This window comes from Phaenicophaeus curvirostris, chromosome 18, assembly GCF_032191515.1.
Source record: "Phaenicophaeus curvirostris isolate KB17595 chromosome 18, BPBGC_Pcur_1.0, whole genome shotgun sequence".
Lineage (NCBI taxonomy): Eukaryota > Metazoa > Chordata > Aves > Cuculiformes > Cuculidae > Phaenicophaeus > Phaenicophaeus curvirostris.
The window spans coordinates 2,563,357-2,577,855 of NC_091409.1; the positions used below are offsets into that span (position 1 = coordinate 2,563,357).

General features: G+C 40.6%; 1 protein-coding gene across 3 annotated transcripts in view; it reads left to right on the forward strand.

Annotated features, from left to right (window-relative positions):
* The window catches only part of TSHZ2 (teashirt zinc finger homeobox 2), a 223,302-nt gene extending 211,785 nt beyond the window's left edge, over positions 1 to 11,517 (forward strand). For 2 of the 3 annotated variants that reach the window (XM_069872029.1, XM_069872030.1), the window contains exon 3: positions 2,251 to 4,754. The gene's annotated coding sequence lies outside the window, so the exon portion shown is untranslated. Of the gene's footprint in view, positions 1 to 2,250; positions 4,755 to 11,062 lie in introns of those variants that run through there. The other variant, XR_011338727.1, reaches the window with a different exon arrangement.
* The last annotated feature ends 2,982 nt before the right edge of the window (positions 11,518 to 14,499 follow it).

Sequence of the window (14,499 nt, forward strand, 5' to 3'; positions counted from 1 at the left end):
ATACATACAACAGTGCAGCAAATCCCCTCCAGCTCCCTAGTGCCTTGTTCTATCTTATCTTTCCTCCAGCAGCAAAACCTGTTGAAGAGGTTTCCACCCTTGGCTGTGCGGTCCCAGCCCTGCAGGGGGACTCCTGCTGGAAGCATTTGTGTGGCCCCTTTGGGACACAGGAGGGATGGATCTGGCTTTTGACTGCAGTGATGCAGACCCATGAGCAGCTGCAGAAAAGCAGCTGAGCTGTATCATACCATGTGGTGGAAATGATATCGAGGAGCAAGAGCTTCTGAAGGTGTTCTGTTACCAGAAGGGTTTCTTGTGGACCTACATCCTGACTGATGTGCCTCTGCCAAGGGTTAACAATGTCCTTAATGTTGCTCTGTCCATTCTCCCTTTGTGATGTGGGAGCTACTGGGAATATTACTAAGCTGATTTTATGCCTGGCCTAATACAAAAGTCTAAGGACCTTCCTCACAATGAATCAAAAATAAAAGGAGGCAAGAGTTTGGCTTTCCAGTTTTCCAGTCCAAGCCCATGACAAATATTTCCCGCTGGCAGGGAACCAGTACTCTGTAGTTACTTTCTTTCAAAACAAGACTCCTTCCCAGATTTAGCACTTTCAGTGCTAAATACTAATGCTACATACTGCTTATTTGTCCTACCAACTTTCTAGAGGCAAAGTTGAATTAATCAAGAGTTATTGCTCTTTCACTCAGTTCTTTCACCACTGCCCCTTTTGTTGGCCACTGTCTGTGTCCTGCACCCATGAGTTAGGCAGATGTTTTGCATGTCAGAGCTGCTAAAGAGCTTGATGTGATCCAAGGCAGGACTTACACAGGTACCTTTCTGTGCTGGTGAGGGAAAAAAAATCTACTTGGAAAGGTAAAGTCAAATGCGTGTGCCATCTCTGCAGTCTGCACTTGGACCAGTTGCAGAGGGTGATTCTGAGAAGTCAACTGCAGAACCAGAGGCAGCTCATGACACAACTGTATTTCAGCTCTACGCATTACAATAGTGAGGCTTCTGGATTTCTTTAATATTTGAACAAGGTGTAAACTGACACAGTTATGTCCTTTTGCAGTGAAAAATAATAGCTTTGCAAAGTGTGAATTGCTCTGGAATGTTACCTCTGAAACCTAACGACAACATTTTAAAGTGTTAGCATTCATTGCTTTATATATATTTATATATATTGCTTTATATATATTTTGATAGCAATGGTTGGACTCGATGATCCGGTGGGTCTCTTCCAACCTGGTTATTCTATGATTCTATGATGTATATCTTTTAAGTGGGAATAATGATCTAAGGTATTTGCCACAGTTTCAAACTGACTTCCGTGCATCCTCAGCTGCCAAAGCCTCTACAATCAGCTGCCAAAACCTCTTCTTCCCTTCCAACAATTTCTCCATAGCAGGTTTGGGTTGCCAATGCAAAACTCAGCATCACTGTGAAAAATGAAAAGGTGAAGATACTGCAAACCAAACCAAATTAAAAATGAAATAGCATGAAGTCAATGGACTTTTTTGTTTCCATAAGGAATTTTTTAAAAGCTGAGTTTATTTTACTTTAAGTAAAGCTGCTACTGAATTTCCAGCTGGTTTAGCCAGAACACAGGGAACACACCACAGGATTTGAGTTGTGTTTGCTGAAATGTTGGTGGCCTTGAACAGATAATATATTTTTCAGTAACATATTTTTCTGCCCGCTGCTGGTCTTTTTTCCTCTGTGCTCCCTCCAGATTGACTTTCACTTTACTTATTGCCTGCTTCATTTCTCACCCTATTTTTCCAGTTGTTTTTTCTACTGCTTTTCTCAGTATCTTTTTCTCAGGATATACGCAAAACAGAACTCAGCTTTAGGCTCAACTTTTAAACCCGCATATTGAAATTAAGTAAAACGAGCACCTTCTCTCTCTGTGTAGAAATAATTTCACAACTTGAGTCACTTTGCACTTTTAGTAGTTGCAGAATGGAAAAGGTCCATTGGCAGAACAGCAGCTGTTAGTGCTGGGGAGAGAGATGCTTTAACAACAGCAATAGTCCAGCTCCTTAAGCGCAACGTGGGTACCGAGATGTCCAATTCACCCTGAGCATTTTAGGGCATATTCTTTGTGAATCTACGGGTAGACAGAGTAAAGCAAAGCTGACTCATTTCCCAAAATTTCTATTGATGAAAGCAAATATTCAATAAAATCTAGAGTCGTTATTAGAAATTTGGTAATGATACTTGTTATTATTATTCTGCTTGCAGGACGAATGCCTTAGTTCCAGCTCTCCAGCCCAGCCTTCCTGCACCCAACCCTCCTCTGCACGTCACTCCGACCCTGACATTGAACTCATAACAACCCAGACTGAGAAGACTGCCAAAAAAACTCCCGCAATTCTTCTTCATCCTCACTAACAATTTGGTAATGAAGTATTGATTTCCACTCCCCTGCTTATGGACGATATTAGATTTTCATTGATAAACTGCACTGGGGCTGTCTGGTCTCCACTGTCCCTTTTTGCTGTCACTAAAACAAAGTGCCACTGAAGTAAGATAATGACTGAGAACATTGATGTACTTATTTCGTCAATTTGTAACACTTGACAGGAAAAAAAAAATTCTTCATAGTTTAATGTCCAAGTTGCTACCCAAGATGCAGTCACATTGGAAGCTTTACTTTTCATGGTAATGTCCATTTCCTATTTATAACCCCTTTGGGATAGTTTGTCTAAAGGAAATGTTTCTATTCTGTGCAGCTATTACTGTTGCACCTGGGTTGCCCAATCCAGTCATTGCACTAGGGATCAATACATCACAGTAAGTACAAGAATTATTAAGTTAAAACAGATTCTGAGCCAAAAAACCTCTGAACAATGTTAATCTTCTGTGCAAGTTGTTCAAATAGTTATGCTTAACCATGTTGCTGCCAAAGATTTGTTTAAAATGGACTATTTTCCGTTTGTTTTATTCCTCAGATATATATATATATTTAAATCTCCATTACAGTTTATGATGAGACATATGCGGTGGAGTGATTTTTAAACAAAAAGTACTATTGTTAGATTACTGAACGTTATATAAATATAGGTATATCTATATATAAATATCACTATATAAATATCTATATATAGATATAAAAGAATAAAAGTAGAATTCCTTTCTCGGCTAGGTGAGTGTAAATCTATGTTTCTCTGTTGTAGTCAATGGAGTTGCACTGGATTTATGTCACCATAAACGAGATCAGATTCTGATCTTCATGCTCTCTGTCCAGCCTGGCTGGTACTGCCGGCACAGATAGGCTGGGAAGCACAGCTGGCTTCAAGTCAACCAAGACCTGGGGAGAAGGGGCTACAAAGATGGCAAATTCAAATTTGTGCTTGTAACTTTTTTCATTAAAACTTTGAGGTCCCAATTTTAATTTGTGGAATATTCACGTTAATAATGAGATCTAATTAAGACATCCATTAAAAGCCCGTTAAAGTTAATTTAACGTAAAAATTCCAATAGAACTGTATTAGATTTTCTCCATTAAATTAACGTTATGGATTTTTAACGGATGTCTTAATTATACATTATTATTAACAGGAATACTGTATTACACAGATTAAAATCAGGGTCCCGAGTCAACTCACAAAATACTCCAGGATATGCTAATGTCACGAGTCTCACGTTACCTAGTGCACTGCTTGGAAAATCAGGCGCAGCCCTGTTTACTCTTGCTGAGCATTTCCTCGCAGCAAAAGCAACCTTCAGCACACAGATCCATCTCTGCATTTAACGATGAACTTCCCTTATTCTCAAAGGAAAAATAAGTCTGGATCAAGTTGTAAATTGCTACTCCATTGCAAATGAAATATTCAAAGTATGCTAGGCACAAGTTGAGAAGAGGATCTTTCTCAAATAAGAGAGGGCTTTGGGGTGTCTTTTACTATTGTTTTATTTTACGCGTTCAAGGATATAATTGAAGTGCAACATTCACAAAATCAGCCTAAATCTGTTTGCTGCATTCCCTGTGGTTTGTGCAGAAGGGCCTGTTTTGGCATTGTTTGGGAAATTTTGACATGATCCCTAAACTCGACATAGAGGAGAAAAAAAGTTCCTTCTTATTTACCTCCTAGGGAAAGTGTTGCCCTTATGCCACATATAATAGCAAATTGCTTTTTTTATGGCATGCATAACCTAGATGGGAAAAAATATGGCGCTTGAGGGAAGGAGGGAAAAAGTAAATGAAGTTCCAGGAATGTCATTCTGAAGTAATGAGGCATGGACAGAAAATATACCCCTCACATCATCGGATTGAGATGGCAGTCGAAATAGCTTCATTGAAGTGTCAGCACTCATCCATCAATCAATCATCCACAAGGAAAAATAGCGACAGTACAACGGGGCGGCTTTTATGGGATTTACTCATGGGCATAGGGAATAGCAGCTCAAATGTAGTTCTGACATGAAAAGCAAGGTGCTGATATTATTTTTTATGATGGGAGGATCATAAAGTGAATTGAGAACAGTGAGGTCTGTCTTTGCTTAACCTATTCAACTGGAAATGAACGGAGCTCAACTGGAAACGCGCAGAGCCTTCAGATGGGTTAAGATTGAAGCCTGCACCGTGCTGAGCACCAGCCATTGACAACAAAATTCTATTAAAGCAAAATCAATGCATTAGCATCGAGCTCCTCAGAAGCTGTTAAATTGCACAGCCCAGTTCAGAGTTATTAAGTGAAGTTGCACAAGGTGGCTTCTGTGGCGTGGACCCAAAGGCATCCAGCGCTCCAGTCAAATGCCACTTGGGAGAAAACCACTTGTGTATCCCTCACCCTGCTCCTTTCCCCAAGCTTTTGGATAATCTAGAAAAATATTTGGTTTACTGCTTTGGTAGAAGCACTCCATACCGTTTGATTTGGCTCTCGCAGTTACAGCCAAGCAGCACAGATGCTGCTGGGAGCAAGGAGCCCTCTTCCCACAAGAGGGTGGCCACAGCACCCAGGGCTGGATTTGGTAGAGGCTTCCGTGCTCCGTGGTGACCGTAGGAACCATCAGCCACCACAGTGCCCGCTGTACCAGCACCTGGGATTCCAGAGCTGAAAACCCCTCTCAAGGTTTCTGGGAGGGCTGGTCCCCACAGGGGGGTCTCCAGCCCAGCAGCGTGTTTTGCTCAGGAAGCTTCGCTCTGGCGTGGGCATTTGTGGCAACAGCTACTTCATTTAAAATCTGGCCACAAACCTTTATTACACAGTGCTAAACCTTGATTATTTTGCCTGCATTGCTGTCCTCTGGGAACATTTTAGGTACACATTTGAATTAAGCGATTTTTATTTCATTTTTTTTTACAATATGATGTAAAAAATGAAAATGTACCTCTCTCTCTCTCTGTACAAATCCGGGTGAGCTGATAGTTTATCTGTCATATAAATCAGGTAACACAGAAAATCATTGCATCTTTTCTCTGTCGTATCTACTCAATATCTATCGTTCTGACTTTTATTCTTATTGGAGATCATCAAAACATTAATTAAAAGCCTGATGATCAAACAGCCGAATATTTATGATTCACGTCCTTGCTTATTAACAAGTGGCATATTGATACACCACATATCCAAGCTGTTTATGCTCTTGCACTGCAATAAAGCAGTAAGAATTGTTACCCTTACACACTGCTTTGAGAGATTTATTCAGAAACTATAGCTCCTTTCCTGCCACCATCCATGTCAAAATAAGTCGTATCACCTTAAAAAAAGTGTTTTATTTTAAAAGAGGGAGATGTAATTAGCTTCCCCTTGCAGCCTGCTATATAAGAATTTCAGTGAATCAGTCTCGGGTGTTTTTTCCAGGCTCTTATTATTTAAGCTGAGAGGGAGAAGGACACTTAAGTTTAAAAATGGTTGTCATTAGTACAATAATAATTGTTGGTTTAAAAAAAAAAATCTTTGAGAACTCACTAACAAACCTGCCCAGTAATTACTTGTCAATGCAACTTATCATGGCTTTTATTACCTACTTGTTAAAGTATTTACAAGACTGACCTATCTAGATTTTTAGAGATCATGGAGGATATAAGAAGTAATTTTAAAAATCAATAATTATATATTAACATGATAGGGGTTGAAGCCTTTCAAGCCAGTTTTACAGGCTATTGAATCAACTCTCACACACTCAGTTGGTAAAGATTGTTTCCCTAATTTTTGGTCTTTTTTTTTTCTTAATCGTGTTTTGATAAAGTGCTGTATGTATTGATTAGTTTATACCTACTGTTCAGTTCCAAAAATACAAGAGGATATTCCCACTGGAAAGTATCTGCATAGTTTTTTCCCAGAAAGCAAACTGCCCCCAGTGATCAGGAAAGTAAGAAAGCAACAGGGTTTTGGCCTGAGTGGGAGCTATGGAGGGGAGATTTGCTTTCAATCGCATTGCTTTCTGCTAATTACTAACAGCCTGATCCTGCCATGAAGAAGCTGCGCTGGTTCAAGCCCAGCAGCTCAGGTCAGCCCTCAGGTTCGTCTTGCAATCAAGCCCGTTGAGAAAACACGAGGGAATGAAAGACAGCAACCTAGTTTTGGGCAGAGATTTCCTTCCAGCAAAGAAATTACTGTGTGCGATGGGCCAGGCTGGGCTGAGGCCACCATCCCCTCTCTCCTAGCACCATAACTCTCAGGCTGGAGAAAGCACCTCGGCTAAGTGGAGGTGGAATCTCCATCACACAGGGCTTTTGTCTTCACAAACAGATATACGACGCAATTTATATTTAAAATTCTCTCTATAAAGACAGTATTGATCACAGATTCCAGATCAATATGTTGCAATTACAGCAGGTTTTAAAGGCCATCTGTCCCCGAGCAAGAGCACCGATATAACCACCTCTATATATTTTGAAAAAGTGTTACTGGTACGTGCCCATCTTCTTACAGTACAACCTGACATATTATTTTTGCTCTTAGGAAGCTGTGTTTAGGAGCTACATAGAGTTGTAATTCCTGGTTACTGGCCACCCAGCAGGAGACCTCAAACCACTTTCTCATTGGGTTTCAAAGACACAGCAGGGTTGGTGACCGTGTGGTTCTTCTGGCCTGGTTTGTCAGCTCCCTCTCACAGTTTATCCCACAACTATCCAACTTTTTTCCAACCCATTGCTGTCTTTGGTTGAAGCTTAGCAAGAGGTTATTGAATTTCACTAAAACTTTTCAGTGATGGTGCTGAAGGGTTTGAGGAGAGCATTGGTGGGTGTGAACTGAGCCTTTTTTACATGTGACAGATTGGACCACAGCAAATATAACATTTTGAAACTCATAACTAATGAATAAATATATGCATCTAAAGGTAGATTTCAATTCACGTTCATCAGACTGAGGTCCTAATTTTTCAGCACCTAGAGTCAAGAAAAGTCTTTCTGTTGGTGGCCACTAGGTAGTGATTCCAGAAAGAAAATCTTCCTGAATTTTGTTTTTTTTCTTCTTAATTATTTCCTGCAATGGGTGACTTCACACAAGTGTGCAGAATTTAGGGGGTTTTATTCTCCCATTGTCTCTCAAAGGAAAGTGAAAGAATGAAAACATTAAAATAATGGGTTTACAGTGAAAATAGAAGCCAATATACCTTTGCAAATGAACACGTGCCAAGTGTGAGAGCCCAGGGAGAGGGGGTGCATCCTGCTGGTACATTTGAAATCTCACCTGCAACTGCCTCCCTCTGATTTAATTGCAGTCTTCAACTTTATTTATCCCAACTTCTAAAAAACAGAAGCCAGATTCTGAATTCATGTATTCTAATGTAAATCCAGAGCCATCTTTCAAATATAAGCATATTTACCCTCTGTCTACCAGCTCCAGACACTGTTATCATGGTCTTAACCTTGGGTTCCCAACATGTTTAGATGGTTTTGAAAACAACTTCACAGCAAACAGTCTTTAGCTCCGTGCAGATTAAATCTAAGGCACAGTCTGCACTTGAGAAGTTTTATAGTTATGTCAGGGAAACGATTGCAAAACTTTGTTATTGATGTGACTATGCTGGTAAAAGTCCCGATGTAAAAACAGTTGTATCGCTATAAAGCACTTTATACTGGTACAGCTTATTTTGCTTTGCTGGACCACTTTTATACCAGTGCGAGCACTTTTATCCCAGTATACTTCAGTCTGTACTAGTGGTCATTTTTTGTTTTAACTATGCCGGCAAAAATGTGAAGAGTAGATAAAGTTTAAGATGACACTGTTGTTTCTTGTACCAAAGTGTCTGTACAATATTTTCTTTGAGAGTATTTTTAAAAGTGAAATAGCTGTACCACTGGACTTAACTGCAGAGTAATAAACTTCCAGTTCATCATCACTCTCAGCTCATGAAATGTCTTCAGGCCTTTGTAAAAAGCCCTGGTTGAGACAACAGATTAAATACTAATCCTAGCAGGTCACACATCTCCACTTGGGTTCATGCCATCTAGCTGAGCAAACCTTTTTTTCTTTTTCTTTTTTGATCTAAGACAACAAATTCTGTCATTAGACTTATTAGATGAGATAGCAGGAAAAAAAATCAATATTTTAAAAAGAAAATGAAAATAACTTTGTGCAAAAATGCAGCTACATTAAATGCAAGGAATGCTTTCCTTTGAAACCCACACCCCCGCACGGGTGCCAGCACCAGATGAGGGAAGTATTTACAGTGCTTAAATATCCATGCAGTTGACTTGAACGTGGAAGATTCATATGGGCAATGCTTTCACTTCCTAACTGGTCCATATAACACTAAAAAAAATACATATCTGTATATATCTTGTTAGATATGCAGCTCTATACAGATATCTACACCCTATACACGTTCATGTACGTGTGCATACTCTGGTACACCTTGCGCGCGTGTGTGTGCACTTCTATTTATAAACAGGCAACGAGCCTGTGGCTGAAGTCACAGCTGGGTGCTGTTGGCACCGAGCGAAACAGCAGATACCTTCAGGATGTACAATGCAGTATTTTGGCTTTATACCGCAGCAAATGCTGGAATGTGCAATACAGGTTGCAAAAGCTGACAAGCTAAACAGTTCTTATTTGGCTCAGGGTACTTCACTGTCATATGCCTCTGGTACAATATGCCCTTTTGTCGAGTGCTCAGGCACCATTTATTAATCCTTTGTTGTTGTGGTTTTTTTTTTTCTTTGTACATTCATTTTGGGTTTTATTGTCTTGAATATGTCAGCACAAATCATGCAAGATCCATCCTCATTTTAAATAACAGAGCTTAGTTGGCCATAATAGTAAATTTGACAGTTTTGCTCTGCCCCGGCGCTTGTGGTACATTGTAGGTTTGTTACTGGCAGCATCTTCAGGTTACATCCGTGACCCGTGGTGTTAGGTCTAGAATTTTGTTTAAAAAAATAATAATAATAAAAAAAAAAGACTCAAAAGGTCATTTCTCTTTCAAAAAAGAAAATGTATATACTACAAATCGCAAAAAGGAAAGATTAAACACATTTTTTATATTAACAACACAAATGGGACTCCTTTCCAAGAGGACTCACGGTGACTTTATCTGTAGAATGTTTCAGTGCTTATGCACTAATTTTGTAACAAGTGCATGCTGTATAGAGTATATTGCCTGTATACTTAGAGTGGAGGGGGTGCAAGCTGCTTTTCATCGTGCACTGCAGCTTGTTTGGATGAAAAGTTACGCCTTTGATGCATTTTTATACTGTACATATTTGTATATATTAACTATATTGCCATGTTATGAACACAGATTTTGTTATATTTGCTTGTTTCGGTTTCCTACAAAAATTGGTCCATATCGGAGGATATTTTTTTTTTTTTTTATAGAAAATATGCTTGTAATTTTCGTTTGTTTGTTTTCTTGGTCATCATCTTTTAATGGTTCATAAAAGAATTAGAGATGAGTTTTTGGAGGAACTCTGAGAAACAAGTCTGTGTTTGCATGAGACCTGCCCAATCGCTGGCTATAAAGGGGGGCGGGGGGAGAGGGGAAATCTAAGTCAAGTTTTGCTTTTAAAGCATGCTTACTCCCTTGGGAAAACTCATACATGTACAATTATTCTCTTTGTATTTTATCTAATAGTGCCTGATTTTTTTTTTTTAATGTCTTCTTGGAGGAACAATTCATAATTGTCAAAATTTGAAACATTAGCTTAATTTTGTTTTCATGACCTCTCATTTCTCCTCCTTATTTATTTTGTTGCTGTTTATAATGGGCCCCAAGGCCATTTCTGACATTGCAGTGTTCTTCTTCCACATTAAGGATGTTTTTAAAATTACTAAGATTATTGAGCCAACAGGCTGTTTTAATCAAAACCATGTTTCACTTGGTTTTGCTGATTATGGATGGTCCTTGCTGGGAGCCCCTCTCTGCCAGTCAGACCGTACCACCTAGTGGCTGAGCTGCAGCTCCCACCAGGCACAGTCTCTCTCAAAGCCTTGCTGGCAATTTTGCCTCAAATTATTTGCTTATTACAACTAACTTAAACTAAACAAATTGATAATGTTAATGGCATCTTTCTTTTTTTTTTTTTTCTCTTTGGTTGATTGCTAAATAAATTCGTATAATTTATACTAGAGGAGATTACTGCTTTTATTGTTTTGGGTTCCCCCAAACCAATTATTAACAATCAGGACTATGTATCTCATTAAATTTAAATCAGGTCAAACCTATTTATCTAAGGCCTTTTCTGATTTACAGGAAGATGATTCTATTTCACTGCATTTAAGATGTATTTCTGTATATGATTTTGCAGCATTGAATTCTATTAATGGTGATTTTCTGTTCTGTATTTTAACCGTGATAAATACATTGTTAAAAAAAAAAATCCCTCAACTTTACCACCAAAAACATTACTTTTTATGCCCAGGGATTTTTTTTTTTTTTTAATAAAATCACTGCAGTTTTAGAACTGTAATTAAAGCCCTGAATAATAGATCACACATCTTTATCTGTTGTGTTTAAAAGGAAAAAAAATAGCCCAAACTGTTCCCATAATCTTGAATGCCTCATTTCCATAAAAAAGGTTTCTATACATATATTATTTACATTTTTAAACATGGTAATTCTTTCCTTTGTGGCATAAAATGTCTCTTTTCCACTGCAGCTATTGGGAAGCGACTGCTCACATCTGAAATGTTATCGTAATTTGCATCAGGAAACCCAACTGCAGACATTAAGGACTTGGGTGTGTTCAATTATGATTTTGCTGGAGGCTGTCCCTCATTTTAATGCTGCACTCATTGAACTACCTTTCTGAAATCTAGCTGATACGGTTCACCATAGACAAGCTTCACAACATCATTAGCTTTGCAAATGGCTTCATTTCAGTCAATGCAGACTTCAGTTTTGGCCAATTGTAAAATGGAAATTTGAAAAGGAAAAAAAAAAAAAAAACAGATGCACTTAAAACATGAAAAGAATTATTTATATGATAAAAATATATTTAGATTTTCAAAGCACAAGACTGAACAGAAGTGCTCTTTTTATGCTTTCTGAAGATGTTACTGTTAAAAGTCTTTCTACATCAGGCTTAATAAATCTGTAATGACATTTGATGGATTGATTTTTGTGTGGGTTTTTCTTTTCATTCTTTCTTTTTTTTTCCCCCCTTCATTTCTCTGCAGAGAAAGAAAAAGACTGACCTGGAGAGGCTGTGGGAGTAAAAAACCACAGGAATGTGCCTGTTTCAGTAAAAATCACGAACAATGTCTTGCAGCCTCTCTTCCCTTAAACAATAATCACTTAAAACAAGAAAAAGGAAACAAAAAATCCAGCTACACCCCCCTGCATTTGTTTCTACATATCTTTTTCTTTCCCTCATCTGGCTCCTCTGACCACTCCATGCCTGGGTTATTTATGGTGTAATCTACAGCGAGGCATTGAGCTGCTGTGACACAAATTCAAGGCTCGCTAGCCATAAACCAGGCATGATTGAGATACCCAACACCGTTCTCTCCAGCGCTGCTCCTCAGACGGATGCCTCTGTTTAACACTTAGTTTCCCTAAGCGCTCCCTGGTCCCCCATAAGGTCCCCCGAGCAGCTGATGTGTTGGGCACCTGCACGTTGTGACTTATTTACTGCTGGCGAGTCACAGCGCCCCATGCCAGAGGTTTGCAAGGCTTGTACTCATTAAATTTTGATGGGTACAGTATCACCTGTTAGCTGTGCTTAATTGCTGCTGCTTCTCCTTACCATGATAAAACGTGCGATGAGTGGGAGAGCCCATCTCCAGACAACTGGTTGTGGGTAGCCGCGGTTCCCGAGGGCAGAACATCCTCCCAGCCTTTTCTGTCCCATCCGTGACCTCTCCTGTCACCTCTATCCCCCACTCCAAGGGGAGGGAAGTGCTGGATGTGTCCCCCCAACCTTGGCATCACTCTTCGGAGTGGCCGAGAGACCTGGGGGTGTTTAGCCTGCAGAAGAGGAGGCTGAGGGGAGACCTCATTGCTCTCTACAACTACCTGAAAGGAGGTTGTGGAGAGGAGGGAGCTGGGCTCTTCTCCCAAGTGACAGGGGACAGGACGAGAGGGAATGGCCTCAAGCTCCACCAGGGGAGGGTCAGGCTGGACATTAGGAAAAAATTTTTCATGGAAAGGGTCATTGTGCACTGGCAGAGGCTGCCCAGGGAGGGGGTTGAGTCCCCTTCCCTGGAGGGGTTTAAGGGACGGGTGGACGAGGTGCTGAGGGACATGGTTTAGTGTTTGATAGGAATGGTTGGACTCGATGATCCGGTGGGTCTCTTCCAACCTGGTGATTCTATGATTCTGCCCGCATCCCCTCCAAACCTCCTGCCTTTCCCTAGACCCCTCTGTGGTCCATCCAGCCTGGCTGGAGGAGACGCACCTCCAGGGCAGCACCCGTCCTCTCTTCAGCCACCCAGCTCCCACGCACAGAGCCAAAGCTGCTGAAAGACTCTTGCATCCTTCTCGACACCCCACTTGCTCCTTGGTGTGACCATCCCACACCCACACAGTGACCCGAATGAGCCACCCTTCAACTTTTACATGCTGGGTAGTTCATTAGTAACTACACTTACAAGTCAGTGCCTCGATGCTGCAACACTGAATATTTTTCTTTTTTTTTAAGTGGTTTTTTTTTTTTAAGGAATATATTGCACATTTCAAGGAACCCCTCTAGGGTAAAATAAAAAATATATATAGATGGCTAAAATAACAAATGAATCATAAAACTTAGAGATGGAAAAGGACTATTAGATCATCCAATTTATCTTGCTGTCTGCCAATACAGGTTTGTTCCCTGCAGACCGCTCCCCAGGGCTTTGTCTAGCCTTTCTGACTTAACTCCAGCATGCAGGGTCCTCTGCCACTTTCCTGGGAAGAACAGTCAATGGTTTAGGCATGTTTTATAGGTACATGGCCAAATCATGGCCTGAAGGAGTCTCACCTGCCAGGCTTGCAGGCTTTGACCCTAAATATTTTAATGGCTCTACGAAGCAGCAATACACACACCACTTGAGCATGTTTTCAACCTCAAGCCCTTGCACATGACTGCTGGTTCACAACACTCTAATGCTACAGGGCCAGGACGAGGACTCTGCGAGGAGCCACCTCCCTTCTCTCCCAGAGCCCTGGGTCCAGCTGGGCAAGGTCGGGGCTGGGCAGGATCAAGTGCCTACCCCTGCTGCAGCATCCCTGTATTGATGGAGACTGCCAAACAAGCTGGAGGCAGCTCTCAGCAGGCTTAAGAGACTGCTCTAATTTATTCCAAGGGTTTGAACTTGCATCTCTTTTTTTTTTTTTTTTAATTATTGGTGATACACTCCAACAGAAGAACAAACAAACAAATAAAATCAAGCCTTCAGCTTCCCAGATGGATGTTTTGGCTACAGGGCAACTTTGAAAGCTGGTTCAATTGTTTTTGCTTTCATTTTTTTGCTGCTCCTTAAAACTGTCTTGATTTAATAAAAGTTAAATGTTTTCATAGGAAAATCAGGCTGGGTGGTTTGTGATTCTTTTATGTACAACACGAATATTACATTATTCAACAATTCAGGAATAAATTTAATTCTGTCTACCTTTGCTGAATGCTTTACAATTTAAGTAGCTGGTCTGACAGTGAAGTCCAGGTAGTAAGGAGAGATCATGTAGCTCCAGAAGGGCACCAAGGTCATGGTACAAAGGACTTCAGGTGGGCATTCACCAAATCTGTGGGAGGCAGGAGAGGAGACCAGGGGCTGGGGTTTGCCGTGGGATTCTCTGACTCACTTTCCTGAGACTGCACAAAATGGGAAGGACCCACAGTTTGCTCTGAGATGCAAAAATACAGATGTGCCCCCACACCCTGAGCTGGCCACCCTTAACAGGCTGCCCCATCCATCACCCCCGTCCCCTCCTTGAGTGCGGGGAGTACCCAGAAAAAACATGGAATAAAAGGCAACACTACATACCCTCAGCATCTGTTCTTGGCTCACACCGACTCCTCAGCTTCAGCTCAGAGGCGATTCCGTAGCAAACTGAGCTTTTAACTGGACTGCAGACCTCAGGCTCTCCTTATGAAAAGAGAAGTAACATATATTATAG